The sequence below is a fragment of the Bos grunniens genome, chromosome 9 (genome assembly GCF_055505025.1).
Source record: "Bos grunniens cultivar Pamir isolate PY7600 chromosome 9, Bosgru_T2T1.0, whole genome shotgun sequence".
Classification (NCBI taxonomy): domain Eukaryota; kingdom Metazoa; phylum Chordata; class Mammalia; order Artiodactyla; family Bovidae; genus Bos; species Bos grunniens.
In genome coordinates, this window is record NC_141173.1 from 85,130,684 (window position 1) to 85,145,610 (window position 14,927).

Consider the following 14,927-nt stretch of genomic DNA (forward strand, 5'->3'; position numbering starts at 1 on the left):
AGTAATGAAAGCACTTTCTCCTGAGTCATCACAGCACCCATCACCACGAACATGGTCCATTCCCTAAGGTGTATCCTGGCACATTGGACCGTGACACTGCGTATGTAGCAGACATATTATAATTTGGATGAACAACTTGGAAAGATACGAAGAAAATCTTTACTCCCAGGAATATTGGTTTGGCATTTTAAAAGATGTTTGTTGTAGAGACAATTTGGGAAATGTAGTGGTTAGTATTTCCACGAGATGGCACTCATTGTCTTCCTTACCTTTTACTAAGTTTTTGACATATTCTTAGTTAAAGAATCTGAATGAACACATATGCATGTACATATGCACATATATGCATGAATATATGTATATATACATACATGCCAATGAATACTCATATATACATATATGTGTATATTTATCTAAGGTTCTATAATTTACCTAGCTCATTCACATCCTTGACCAAAGTTTCATTTATTGTGGCCCCTTGGGGCCATGGGGATAGGGCACTTGTTGGTGGGTATAGAGAGGGAATCACTGCTTTCATCCTCTTCATTTCCACTCTATACTCTGCTTATGCCAAAGGATAAGAACACAAAGCTGGCTTTGAGCCTAGGAATTTATGAACAGAAGGCAAGGATGAAGCACAAAACCATTTAGACAGAGAATAAACAGGAATGTAATGATATAAGCTATTTATAGAAAGACTACTATCTAGGTTGTTAGGGGACTGAGCAGGCTTGTAATTTGAAAAGCTGGTAACTTTTTAGAAAAAAAACAAACAAACATAAAAACACAGAGGTTCACTAACCTTGTTCCCGTTAGCATCTGAGGCCCAAGAGGACTCTCCTTTCCTTTGTTGGTGGGTAATAATATGAATTAAAAGAAGATCCTTTTCACTTGAATTTCTCCCACTGCCCACTGCAGTCTTGGGCTCCAGTTAGAATGCTTCACCATTGACAGACTTCACTGTGGATTTTGAGGTCAGAGAATCACAATTACAGTCAGCTGGAGAATTAACTAGGACTTCGGATCATTAGGAAATAATTCTGTTTTCATTACATTAGCACTAAGGGCGGGGGAAAGATCAGGAATTCAGAATCTATAGAAAAGCATATCAAATCATCTCTGGGGGAAAATACAAGTTTCTCAGCAACCATGACATCAACACAAATCAGCAAACTGGAAATTCAACTCACACTGACCTTGCAGGCCCTCAAACCAAGTGGCCACTTGGGAGACAGAAATGGGAAAGGTACTTATTACACAGTCTCATGCCACAGGCCTTAAATAATGGCAGTCAGTCCCTTCCACCTTTTCAGGAGCCTCTCCCTCACTGGGAGGAAGGTCTTTCCTTTCTATTAATATTTACATGCATTAGTTTTCCTCTGTGTAAATCCTAACATCATGGGTTCCATTTGTAAAGTACTTTGTTAATTTCAAAATACTTTGATGTCTAAGAATCTCCTTCATGCTTTTCTGTCACAATGGTATGGAAATCAATATGTTCATCCTGTAAAAGCATAGGGGAGGTGACTTGTCTGAGGTCACAAACTAGAGTAGCCCACAAGGCTCCTCTGTCCATGGAACATTCCAGGCAAGAATACTGGAGTGGGTTGCCATTTTCAACTCTGGGGATCTTCCCGACCCAGGGATCAAACCCATGTTTTTTGCATCTCCTGCATTGACAGGCAGATTCTTTACCACTGCGCTACTTGGGAAAACCCAAACTAGACAGAATCAAAGCCTAAAATGGAAAGAACTTGATCCCCAGACCCATAGCCCACTCTGCCTTTTGGCTGATTGTGCATAAGCCCCAAATTGACATACCATAGGAACTAAAATCTCCATTTTCTTTCCTTGCACATCTAGGAGTAGTGTAATTTAAGCTCTCTGTCCAGTGCATATTTTACATGTGATGTTTTTCACCCTTAAATGTTATTTGCTCTAACCTCCTTGAGAATAGAGCCATGACCTCAGAGAGAAGACACAGTATATTAAGTTTCTCCTAGTCCTAAAACTGGATTTTCATTAAGGCCACTGCCTGATTCTTTTTTAGTACTGCCCCAGGCATGCTGGAGAGAGCCTATTTTCATGGTTAGCAAGGGCATCATTCAAAAGACAATCTGAATATGGTCATTTATGAGGGTTTTTTTTTTTTTTTTCCAACCCTACTGTTTGGATAACCTGCAGGGAAATCTTTAAAATACCCTGAAAAGAAATGCCATTTCTAATCTGGTGGACACACACATATAGAACAGCAGATAGTTCTGAGTGCATGTGTGTGTGTGTGTATTAGTGTATGTGTGTATGTATGTTTGGAGGAAGAAGTGAAGGGTTCTTTGGGAAATAACTAGCCTAGAAACTCCTATTAGTTCATTGCTGCTGCTGCTGATGCTAAGTCGCTTCAGTCGTGTCCGACTCTGTGCGACCCCATGGACTGCAGCCTACCGGGCTTCTCCATCCATGGGATTCTCCAGGCAAGAACACTGGAGTGGGTTGCCATTTTCTTCTCCAATTAGTTCATTAGCCAGTGTCAATTATCTGTATTCCAGCCCTTCTACACTAGATTTAATGAGTTGAGGATGTAGACACAAACCAAGATAAAGAATCTGGAAGTTTGAGGTATAAAGACCATTCAGAAAAGCCTTTGAATTTGCCTTCTTCAAGTATTTTGCTTCTGAGCCACCCAGAAATGCTTGAGACATGACAAACCATTAAGACATGGCTAACTCAACTTGATCAAGTTTCTTCACACCTGCTGTGTGGGCAACTGAAATGTCATCATGCATATGTGCACGTGTGTGCAGAAATACGAAAGCATCTCTCCCGTTCTCATTCCCTGCATGTTTTCTCTGTCACATGTATGTTTAAGGGTATTTTTCTATTTGAATTTTTGCTTCTGCTTCTTTTTGAAAGGCCAGCGGAAAAGTGTTTAGAGAGAGCAGAATTACATAAAAAATCAGTTTCACCAAATTGACTTCAGTGTCTGTTGACTGTACTTACATGCATGCACACACAAGAACACACACACAAACTTACACACACAAACTTTTTCCATACTCCCTGCAGTAATCTAAATAATTAATAGTGACTTTCTCCTAGGTCCTTTGAAAGAAGCATTCTTAGACATTAGAATCCCCATCATTCTCCTGCCAAGTTGCAACGAATTCCTCTTCAAAGCTGTGACCCTGTTGATTTTGCTTGCTGCCAAATTTCACAACACGAAGAAAAATAGCTTGATATTAGAGTGATTAAATTTCAGGGAGAGCTGACAGAATGGAGTTCTTCAGAACCTAAACTCTGCCAATTTTGATGTCTCTAATTTATTCCAACAACCGTTTAAGTCTGAATGCCTCCATTTTAATCACATTAACAGTATATTACAAAGAAACTGAACACCCAAAGAACTCCAGTTGCAAAATGAATTTGGCTCTTTCCCCTCCTCTTTATGTTTGTGATGATCAAATAGCTGCTAGCAGGATCCAGTTGCTGGAGCCAGTCCTTTGGCAATTTCCCTCTGCCTCCTGCTTCCTTAGCCAGAGGCCTGGACCTGGGTGCTTGCCCAGGTATCAGAGGGAAAATAAACACACCTACCCCTCAAGCAATAGCATAGGTAGTGAGCTCATAGTGTCCAAGAGCCCACATTTTTCTTGCATTTGGCTGGTGGTACAGAAAATTAGCTGTGTGAACTTCACCAACATCAATATATACCCACCCAGAGCCCAGGTCTGACAGACATCATGCCTCACTACGGAGGCAGCACCAATGCCCCCAAGAAACTATGGGTCCCTGGGCCCCCTCCTAGGTCTGACTAGTTGATAATGTGTTAGTCTGTCAACAGGGTCAATGCAGAGATTTGTTCACACCAGGCCTGAGCCCTTGCCAACTGGCCCATTCTGTTGGTTCTGTACTCGCATTAAGCTGCAGGAAAGCTGAATATTTAATGCAGACAATTTATTTGAAACCAAGTGCTTCTGTTCTCTAGAGTCTACTTTCTGTCACCAGCCTACATCCTAGAAAACAGAATAAACATTTTTCTGCCCTGCACAAGCCAAGCTATGTTCCTATTTCGATTCACAGTAGCCATCAAACTGCATGTGTGAACAGACTGAAAATTCAAACACCTCTTCACTGTCTTGGCAATATCTCCTGGTGTCTTGGTTTTTGCTGTTGGCCTGGCTGTGCTAACCTCTCAGGTCTGCCCCTCACTAGGTAACTTTCAGCAAGTCATTTATGTTCTCAGAGATTTAGTTTTCTCAATTATTAAGATGGGAAAAAATAATTGTTCCTACTTCACACAGTGTAGCCATGAGTAACAAGTGAAATAAAGCACCAAAAGTACTTAACGGAGACGGGCCTATGGTGAGTGCTTAATAAAGCACTTAATACAGCAAGTGCATAAAAAAGTGCTTCAGTTCAGTTCAGTTCAGCTCAGTTCAGTCGCTCAGTCGTATCCGACTCTTTGCTTAACCAATGTTATTGCTAATGTGATCTTTATTAATATTATCCACTTGTAAATTGCTTTAATTCAAGATTTATCATGACTTGATAACAACACAGAAAAGGAGATGAGACAGCTACAAATTACAATTATTCCTACTTAGTATGGACTCTAGAGCAGTAATATGCTTAGAAGAGGAGTTGGGGGAATTGTCTTAAAGTTGCCTTTGCATACTAAGCCTACTCGTTTTCCTTAGACCGTGCGATTATTTAAGGTGGCTTGGTGAATACAGGGATGGATGGAGATTCAAGGATGCCATCTTTTTGTATCTTCACATTTCCCATCTATTCTCCCCCCGGTTTTCCCACGTCATACTTTCCCTTCAACATTATCTCCCAGGCCAAGAACAAATATTTTTTTCAAGATAATTTTACAAAGTGCTTGATTTCCACTTGAAGTATCTTTGAAAGAAATGCATCATAAAAATAGAATTAAATGCCTAGCAAAGATTGTTTTCCTCTCATTGTTAAGACAAGGAAGCATCTTGTAAAGCTGGGCTCTGTTGATAACATTAGGAGATTTCACAACACGCGGGTGGAATCCCATAGTGAAATATGAATTGAGTCAAACATGAGGTAACTGCCCTCAGTCAGGCACTAAAGGTGATGGGAAAACAAGATTTTTGTTTTTAGAATTTACCATTAGTTCAATCAACAAATACTTTGAAGAATAAACAGGAGAGCTTTGGGATTGTGAAAGGTGAAATGAAACTTTTTTGGCATTTCAATGCAGATGGCATGTTCAAATTTCTGTTCAAGCAGCAGATCTATTTACCCTGTAAAATCAGTAATATTTCCTTGTCTATTGGTTATACCAAGGGAACATTTCATGCAAAGATGAGCTCAATAAAGGACAGAAATGGTAGGGACCTAACAGAAGCAGAAGATATTAAGAAGAGATGTCAAGAATACACAGAAGAACTGTACAAAAAAGATCTTCAGGACCCAGATAATCACGATGGTGTGATCACTGACCTAGAGCCAGACATCCTGGAATGTGAAGTCAAGTGGGCCTTAGAAAGCATCACTACGAACAAAGCTAGTGGAGGTGATGGAACTCCAGTGGAACTATTTCAAATGCTGAAGGATGATGCTGTGAAAGTGCTGCACTCAATATGTCACCAAATTTGGAAAACTCAGCAGTGGCCACAGGACTGGGAAAAGTCAGTTTTCATTCCAATCCCAAAGAAAGGCAACGTCAAAGAATGCTCAAACTACCACACAATTGCACTCATCTCACATGCTAGTAAAGTAATGCTTAAAATTCTCCCAGCCAGGCTTCGGCAATATGTGAACCATGAACTTCCAGATGTTCAAGCTGGTTTTAGAAAAGGCAGAGGAACCAGAGATCAAATTGCCAACATCTGTTGGATCATTGAAAAAGCAAGAGAGTTCCAGAAAAACATCTATTTCTGCTTTATTGACTATGCCAAAGCCTTTGACTGTATGGATCACAATAAACTGTGGAAAATTCTGAAAGAGATGGGCATACCAGACCACAGGACCTGCCTCTTGAGAAATCTGTATGCAGGTCAGGAAGCAACAGTTAGAACTGAACATGGAACAACAGACTGGTTCCAAATAGGAAAAGGAGTATGTCAAGGCTGTATATTGTCACTCTGCTTATCTAACTTATATGCAGAGTACATCATGAAAAACGCGGGGCTGGAAGAAGCACAAGCTGGAATCAAGATTGCCGGGAGAAATATCAATAACCTCAGATATCCAGATGACACCACTCTTATGGCAGAAAGGGAAGAGGAACTAAAGAGCCTCTTGATGAAAGTGAAAGAGGAGAGTGAAAAAGTTGGCTTAAAGCTCAACATTCAGAAAACTAAGATCATGGCATCTGGTCTCATCACTTCATGGCAAATAGATGGGGAAACAGTGGCTGGCTTCATTTTTCTGGGCTCCAAAATCACTGCAAATGGTGATTGCAGCCATGAAATTAAAAGACGCTTACTCCTTGGAAGGAAAGTTATGACCAACCTAGATAGCATATTAAAAAGCAGAGACATTACTTTGCCAACAAAGGTCCGTCTAGTCAAGGCTATGGTTTTTCCTGTGGTCATGTATAGATGTGAGAGTTGGACTATAAAGATAGCTGAGCACCAAAGAATTGATGCTTTTGAACTGTGGTGTTGGAGAAGACTCTTGAGAGTCCCTTGGACTGCAAGGAGTTCCAACCAGTCCATCCTAAGGGAGATCAGTCCTGGGTGTTCATTGGAAGGACTGATGTTGAAGCTGAAACTCCGGTACTTTGGCCACCTGATGCGAAGAGCTGACTCATTTCAAAAGACTCTGATGTTGGGAAAGATTGAGGGCAGGAGGAGAAGGGGACAAACAAGGATGAGATGGTTGAATGGCATCACCGACTCGATGGACATGGGTTTGGGTGGACTCCGGGAATTGGTGATGGACAGGAAGGACTGGCATGCTGTGGTTCATGGGGCCGCAAAGAGTCGACACAACTGAGTGACTGAACTGAACTGAATGAACTAGAACAGATTTTTTTTTCTTCCCTAAACAGTTGACCCATCACATAAAGATTCAGACTTAAAAGGACTGGATAAAACCCAAGCATTAATACTGCCTCTGAGCCTTCTGAAAGGAAGTTGCTCAGCCAAGCAGAAGTGTATGCTGTTCTGGTTTTCTCATCTTTCTCCTCATGTTTTCAGTTGAGAAAGGAAAGTGGAATTTTTGGACACTTAAGTCCCCAAGAAAGTCGAGTCCGCTCTTATCTGTCTGGAGAATGGATGGCACTTCTATACTGGAATTCGGTGGTGTTAAGAGTGGGAAGGCATTGCATGTGTGCCCTGTTGCCTTAGGCTGCCCTGAAATTATAATATTGGGTTCCCTTTCTTTTGGGACCAGTGCAGTATATTCCAACTATACTAGATACAGTGCTTCCCCCAGGGTGGCTAGTGGTAAAGAACCCACCTGCCAATGCAGGAGACACAAGAGACTTAGGTTCCATCCATGGGTTGGGAAGATCCCCTAGAGGTGCACACAACAAGCCACTTCAGTATTCTTGCCTGGAGAATCCCATGGACAGAGGAGCCTGGCAGGCTTTAGTCCATAGGGTCACAAACAGTTGGACATGACTGAAGCAACTTAGCATGCACCTACTAGATATAACCAGTCAATCAAAGAGCAATCAGCCCAATCATTTGGAGAGTTAGCATAAATCTGCATCAGGTTCTGAATCTCATCCAGAGTAATGGAGTAGTCCTCTGCCGAGGTTCCCTAGGGAGAATGTTATTTAATGCTCATCTTTCAAATATAGCTAAAACTCAATCACATTTTTATTACAAATATAGTATGAATTATATATAAACCAGCTATATGTCTAAGGTCTACAGGGAAAGGTCTCTTAAAATGTAACATTTTCTTATATAAATCAAAACTACAATGAGGTACCTACCACCTCATACTGGTCAAAATGGCCATCATTTAAAAGTTTACAAATAACAAATGCTGATGTGGAGAAAAGGGAACCCTCCTAAACTGTTGGGTTCCTCAAAAAACTAAACAGGAGTTGGATATAATCTAGTAATCCTACTCTTGGGCATAGATCTAGACAAAACTATAATTCAAAAACATACATGCATCCTTAGTTCATAGAAGCACTATTTACAGTAGCCAAGACAAGGAAGCAATGTTAATGTTCATCGATAGATGAATGGATAAAGAAGATGTGGTTATTGTTGTTTAGTTGCTAAGTCATGTCCATCTCTTTTGCAACCCCATGGACTATAGCCCACCAGGCTCCTCTGTCCATGGGATCATCCAGGCAAGAATACTGGAGTGGGTAGCCATTCTCTTATTCAGGGGATCTTTCTGACTTAAGGATCAAACCCGTGCCTCTTACACTGACAAGTGGATTCTTTGCCCCCAAGCCACCATGGAAGTACATGCACACACACACACACACACACACAATGGAATACTACTCAGCCATTCAAAAACAATGAAATAATGCCATTTGCAGCCATATTTGCAGCACCTAGAGATTACCATACTAAGTTAGTCAGAAAGAAAAAGGCTAATACAGTATAATATCACTTATATGTGGAATCAAAACTATGACACAAATGAACTTATCTATGAAACAGACTCACAGGCACAGAGAACAGACTTGTGGTTGCCAAGAAGGAGGGGTGTGGGAGGGATGAATTGGGAGTTAGGAATTCAGTTCAGTTCAGTTGCTCAGTCGTGTCCAACTCTTTATGACTCCATGGACTGCAGCATGCCAGGTTTCCCTGTCCATCACCAAGTCCCAGAGCTTGTTTAAACTCACGTCCATCCACTCGGTGATGCCATTCAACCATCTAATCCTCTGTCGTCTCCTTCTCCTCCTGCCTTCAACCTTTCCCAGCATCCGGGTCTTTCCAAGTAAGTCAGTTCTTCCCATCAGGTGGCTGAAGGAGTGGAGCTTCAGCTTCAACATCAGTCCTTCCAATGAATATTCAGGACTGATTTCCTTTAGGACTGACTTGTTTGATCTCCTTGCAGTCCAAAGGACTCTCAAGAGTCTTCTCCAGCACCACAGTTCAAAAGCATCCATTCTTTGGCGCTCAGCTTTCTTTATAGTCCAACTCTCACATCCATACATGACTACTGTAAAAACCATAGCTTTGACTAGATGGACCTTTGTTGGCAAAGTAATGTCTCTGCTTTTTAATATGCTGTCTAGGTTGGTCATAGCTTTTCTTCCAAGGAGCAAGTGTCTTTGAATTCCATGGCTGCAGTCACCAGCTGCAGTAATTTTGGAGCCCAAAAAAGTAAGTCTCTCACTGTTTCCATTGTTTCCCCATCTATTTGCCATGACGTGATGGGACTGGATGTCATTAACTTAGTTTTTTGAATGCTGAGTTTTAAGCCAGCTTTTTCACTCTGTTTTACTTTCATCAAGAGGCTCCTCAGTTCCTCTTCACTTTCTACCATAAGGGTGGTGTCATCTGCACATCTGAGGTTACTGATATTTCTCCCAGCAATCTTGATTCCTGCTTGCGCTTCATCCATACCAGCATTTCACATGATGTACTCTGCGTATAAGTTAAATAAGCAGGGCGACAATATATGGCCTTGACGTACTCCTTTCCTGATTTGGAACCAGTCTGTTGTTCCATGTCTGGTTTTAACTGTTGTTTCTTGAACTGCATACACATTTCTCAGGAGGCAAGTACGGTAGTCTGTTATACCCATCTCTTTAAGAATTTTCCACAGTTTGTTGTGATCCACACAGTCAGAGTCTTTGGTGTAGTCAATAAAGCAGGGAGTATTGGGAGTTCGAGATTAGCAGATGCAAATTACTGTGTATAGAGTCAATAACAAGATCCACTGTATAGCCCAGGGAACTATATTCAATATCCTGTTATAAATAATAAACCGTAATAGAAAAGAATATAAAAAAAGAATGTATATATACATATAGCTTTAATCACTTTGCTGTACAGCAGAAATGAAGATAACATTGTAAATCAACTCTGCTTTAAAAGTAGTATTTTCTTGGAGGCTCTTAGATCCCTAGGTTCCTTGGAGGGACTGGAAACCTTTCTAACACACAAGGGGAAAATAAAATTTCTTTAATGAATGAGATAAAAGTGCAAGCTTCTTTATCGAATTTAGTATTCTGTGAACTAAATTCATTAATTTTTTTTACAATGTTTCTTTTAGGAAGCTGAGGATACTTGGAAAAATACCATGTCCTGCAGACTAGTCTGTTTAAGCACAAGTAACTTCAGTCTATGCACAAGAGGACACAAGTATTATTAACTGATTACCATTTGATGTTAAGATATATAATTTAGCTCCTTCAGAACAATCTGCAAATTCTTGTTTTATGTCCCTGATATGTTTCAGTGTCTCCTAGTTTATAGTCTATCAGATTTTGAATAAAATTTGTATTCTACTGTTGTGTGAAAATTGGATAAATCTTAATTATGTTGAATTGGTTCATGGTGCTTTTGAAGTCTACTACATCCTTCTACTTCTCTGTATATTCATTCTGCTAATTTTTGAGAGTTTGATATTGGAACTCCAACTAAAAATATTAATTTATCTATTTAAAAAATAATTTTAACATAGAGTGGAACTATATGTAACTTTGTTCTGTATTTTCCAAGTCTCCTGAAAATGTGTTATCATACTTTTATAATTTAAAAAAAATTTAAAAAGAAAGAGAAAAAAATTTAAAAAGAACAATCTGCAAAGAAAATGCAATAATGCCAGTATAAAATGTAAAGAAATGACCTTTCTCACTTACCCTTTATGACACCATTTCTGTCAAGATGGCTCCCTCTTGGGCATTTACACTTTGAATTTTCAGTGTTTACTTCCTTACTAATGTTCCTCTAAATCCACTTCTGGCTATAGATTGTTCCTCTCAATTTTTACTTCCATCCTCTTGGCACCAACTATCTGAGATATCGACTGATCTCTCTTTTTCCTGACATTCTCTCTGACTTACAGAGCCTGAGTCCTTTATGTGCGTTTGGAGCTATCTTTGGAGGCAGACTTGCTAGAACAGGAGGCTGCATGATGATGAAGTACCTTTCCCATTTACACTTGTATAGAAGAATATCATCCACTTATAGCAGTGTACTTCTCAAGTAAAGCAAGTTGGACATTTGTTCCTATGTCAGCCTTTGTGTGTGATTTCTCTTTTAACTCTTGATCATTCTGGCAGCAAATGCATTTGCTGTGAAATGTGCCATACCCTGTCTATGCACGTGATGTCTCCAAGAATTTGGAGAAAATCTCAAAGTCAATGTTAGAAAAAAATAAATATTTTAACCATGGTTGGAAAAATCAAAGACAGTTCCTTATAGGAAAGTATGTCCAATTATAATCTTCACAGTATGGATGATAAGTATTTTAGAAATAAAGCAATATCTGTCTGTAGGGGGAAATGAATGCTGAAACTAAATAGTTACAGTGGTCTGAGGAGCAAACAGAAATAAATGTAGAGACTCTTAAGACCTTGGCACAGAGAGTGAAATAATGAGTTGTTTTGACAAGTTCAAAAAAATGTTTCTGTCTCTCCTCTTTCCTATGATTTGGCACCTCCTTTACCTTATATTGATTTGTTCCTCATTTCCCTTGCAACAAAATTTACCTTCTTGTAAACATATCATATGATATTCTGTCCACAAAGACTATTTCTAGAGCCTCTGCCTTCTTCCTAAATGATTTACAACTTTTTCTTTCCTACCTTTTATTATTCCTCCCTCCACTGAGAAACCAAAAACAAAAATTTGACCAGCACAGAATAATATATTATATTTTCCCAATTATCCAGAGAATGAAGATGAAGATGGGTGTCTAGTCCCGTGTGGACAACCACTTCTGCTGCCCATGGTGAATACCCCCAGGGATCCTTTCAACTTGACATTTTTGTCTCTAATTCTTCGTCTCCAAGTGTCTCATAACCAGATGGGTCATCACTGCTCTTCCCACATCTCCGTGTCCCTGTAGGTTGATAGGCTCCTTCCAGCCTGAGTCTTCCCACATGTTCACCTACAGCCGAGAGCCAGGAGACGTCTAAGGGGAGAAGCTGAATTCAGTCAACAGAATTAGGAGGAATATGGTCCATATCATTCTTGACATTAAGTCACACTTTATTTTTTAACATTTAAATTCTATCCAACTGGGCATTCCATTCCATTCCATTTCCATTTCAAGCACTAAGCTCTTTCTCGAAGATAAATTCTAAATCACTTTGTCCCCCTTGTCTTCTCAAGCATAAGTGTTTTTGATTCTAAAAGGGACCATTTGAATAAAACACAGCCTCCTTAGGTAAATTGTATGTCCTCTCTACGGACTGCATTGCAGACTGCAGTGTCCATCTTCTTCTTTTTTATCTCTTCTTGAGGAGTCATATTCCTTTTTTCGAAACCATGATTTTTTTTGAGAAATTAAAGCAGATTGAGCTGTTTTCTCCTGACTATTATCAAGGCTCTAAACTATATTCAATGAGCTATCTTCTGATCTGTAGGTCAACTCTTCATAATTCCTTCAGTTTCATGGTTTTAAAAAATGTTCTGTACTCTAATTCAAATCTTATATTTTATAAATAAGAAAAACAAGGCCTCTAAATTAGGTTAAGTGACCTACATAAGATTACACAGCCAATTTGTGGAAGATAGTGAACAGTACCCAGTTATTTATTATTTTCATTTACCACTCCGTAAACAAATTAATTTTCCTGTAGTTCCACAGATAGGTATGTGAAGATCATGCACATCCACTGAATATGTTTAGACCCACTTTTGTGTTGGGAAATCTCTCATGTTTGTACAACTATGGTACTTCCATCAGAGGACAGCAGTCCACCAGCATCACGATAAGCTCTTTATCCTCTAGTTAGTAAAGATAGCCGACATTTGCACAGTATTCTACATTCTTCATATAAAGGGCTTTCACACCCATGATGACATTCTACCCTTACTCTTACCCTATGAGGTTGATATTGTTAATATTTCTGCTCTATAGATAAGGACACCAAATATTCCCAAGTAGAAACCTACTTATTGCTCAAGTCATTGCTCGAGTCACATGACTTCATATTCAAGTAGTCCTTGCTTTAGCTTAGGATACATTTAGACCTACTTCAAAACTGATAGATATGTCTGTACCTTCTTAGCTGGAGTGCTCTGACAGAGGAGTTCTAATGGATGAGAAACAGTAACAGCACAATCTGACTTCACATTTTTGTCCCATCCAGCAGAACTGGCCAAGTATACATATGTGCTTAGGAGTAAATTTTGATTAAATGGTGCTATAACGACTGGCCCCCAAGTCTTAACAGTGACAAATCCTACATTGTGGTACCCCAGACTTTAAATTTTAAATTGGATTTGAGTAAAAGCAGCTACCATTCCTATTAAATTATTTCTGACAAAACATTTTATAAACAAATAAGCATCTAAATAAATATTTGTTTTAACTTCTAGTTTATGAATCAATTAACGCACACAACTCAGCAATTTTTTCCCCTCTAGATGACTTTTATTTATACTTTGACATCTTCAAGAAAATTTTCAGTTATTTATAACTACATTTTATAAAGTCGTTTTGCTGCTGGAGCCAACATAAAAGTGCATGTGATTTATCTTCACAATATTTTATCTCTTTCTTTATCCATATGAAGTCTGGCTTCCAAACAGAGCTGTTCTATCATGAGAGGATAGTCTGATAATTCTGTTGAAGTATACAAAAATGCTAAATTTTAAAATAAAAAATAAATATATTGAGGGCAGTTTTCAATGTATATTTTGCTAGTGGTGCACATTAATGGCTTGTGCTCATCCTGAGAAGAGACTCATAATGTGGTCACTTGACTTGTAAATAAATAAAATCTCTCACTGCTCTGAGGGACCCAATGCAGAAAGAAATTTATACTCAAAGCATTTGAAAAATCACCAGTATATCATTAATAGAAACATTCTTTGCATATAGAGCCATCAAAATAATCCCATCAGCATGGAGTTGTGAGCATTAAAGAATCACCTGGGTGAGGCACAGATAGATGGTACCGCAAACAAACCAGGGAGTGAAGGATCGCCTGGGCAGAACCTCAAAGAGAGTGGGGTTTGGCCTAAGCGTTGCTCACCCCCGCTCCCTTTACCATCCCTCCTGTGAGTATTCTGCATCCACATGCTGCCCATGAAAGTCACCTCCTAAACATCATCCCATTTCTGCTCTAGTCCTCACCTCTCCTTTAGATGCCAGTCCTGGAAGCAACCGCTCTCAACTTTCTGACTCCTTAGAAAGCAGTCTGTGCGATGAAGTTCTCCAAGGAGTTCATGATTGATCAGTCAACTGATCATTTTCCCCTGATCACAGACTCCCCATGAAATGCAATGCTTTGGCTCAAAGCCTTAGCCCAAAGTGCTGGCAAGGATAGAGAGAGTTTTTGACTGATAGCCTTGTTAGTTGTGGTACAGCAAAAAAGCTCTAAAAAATCCAGAGATCTGGATTCAAGACCTGGTTTACATTCAAACGACTTTCCTCATTTTAGATCTAAAAGCCACTTGCCTTGCCCTCATGTCTCCATCTAAGAAATGAAGACTTACAGGTTGTTTTAGGAGAGAAAAAAGCAGACTGTCCATTATTTATGTTACTGCCAGCACTACCAGAGTTTAAAATCATGTTTGCATCTCGTGCATTTGTAACACTACTAGTATTGCTTTCATATATCAATAATACCAAATGTACAAGCAAATCAGGATAAATTAATTTTCACACTTTTTTTGGTTTCTTTTAAAAGTAAAAGATCCATATATAATGAATACTGTCAAATGTGTGTCTTGGTCTTACAGCTGGTCCTTGTTAAAGGACTGTGCTTAGTCATTCAGTCATGTCCAACTCTCTGTGACTCCATGGACTGTATTGCCAGGCTCCTCTGCCCATGGGATTTTGCAGGCAAT

The 14,927-nt window shown here is 39.4% G+C and overlaps 1 long non-coding RNA gene across 6 annotated transcripts in view; it reads right to left on the reverse strand.

The window, feature by feature from the left end:
* Positions 1–802: 802 nt before the first annotated feature.
* Positions 803–14,927, reverse strand: part of LOC147366274 (uncharacterized) — a 93,323-nt gene continuing 79,198 nt past the window's right edge. For 2 of the 6 annotated variants that reach the window (XR_015132456.1, XR_015132455.1), the window contains exon 4: positions 11,753–12,039. This is a non-coding gene — a long non-coding RNA (uncharacterized LOC147366274). Of the gene's footprint in view, positions 961–8,524; positions 12,040–14,927 lie in introns of those variants that run through there. The other 4 variants (XR_015132461.1, XR_015132460.1, XR_015132459.1 and 1 more) reach the window with 4 other exon arrangements.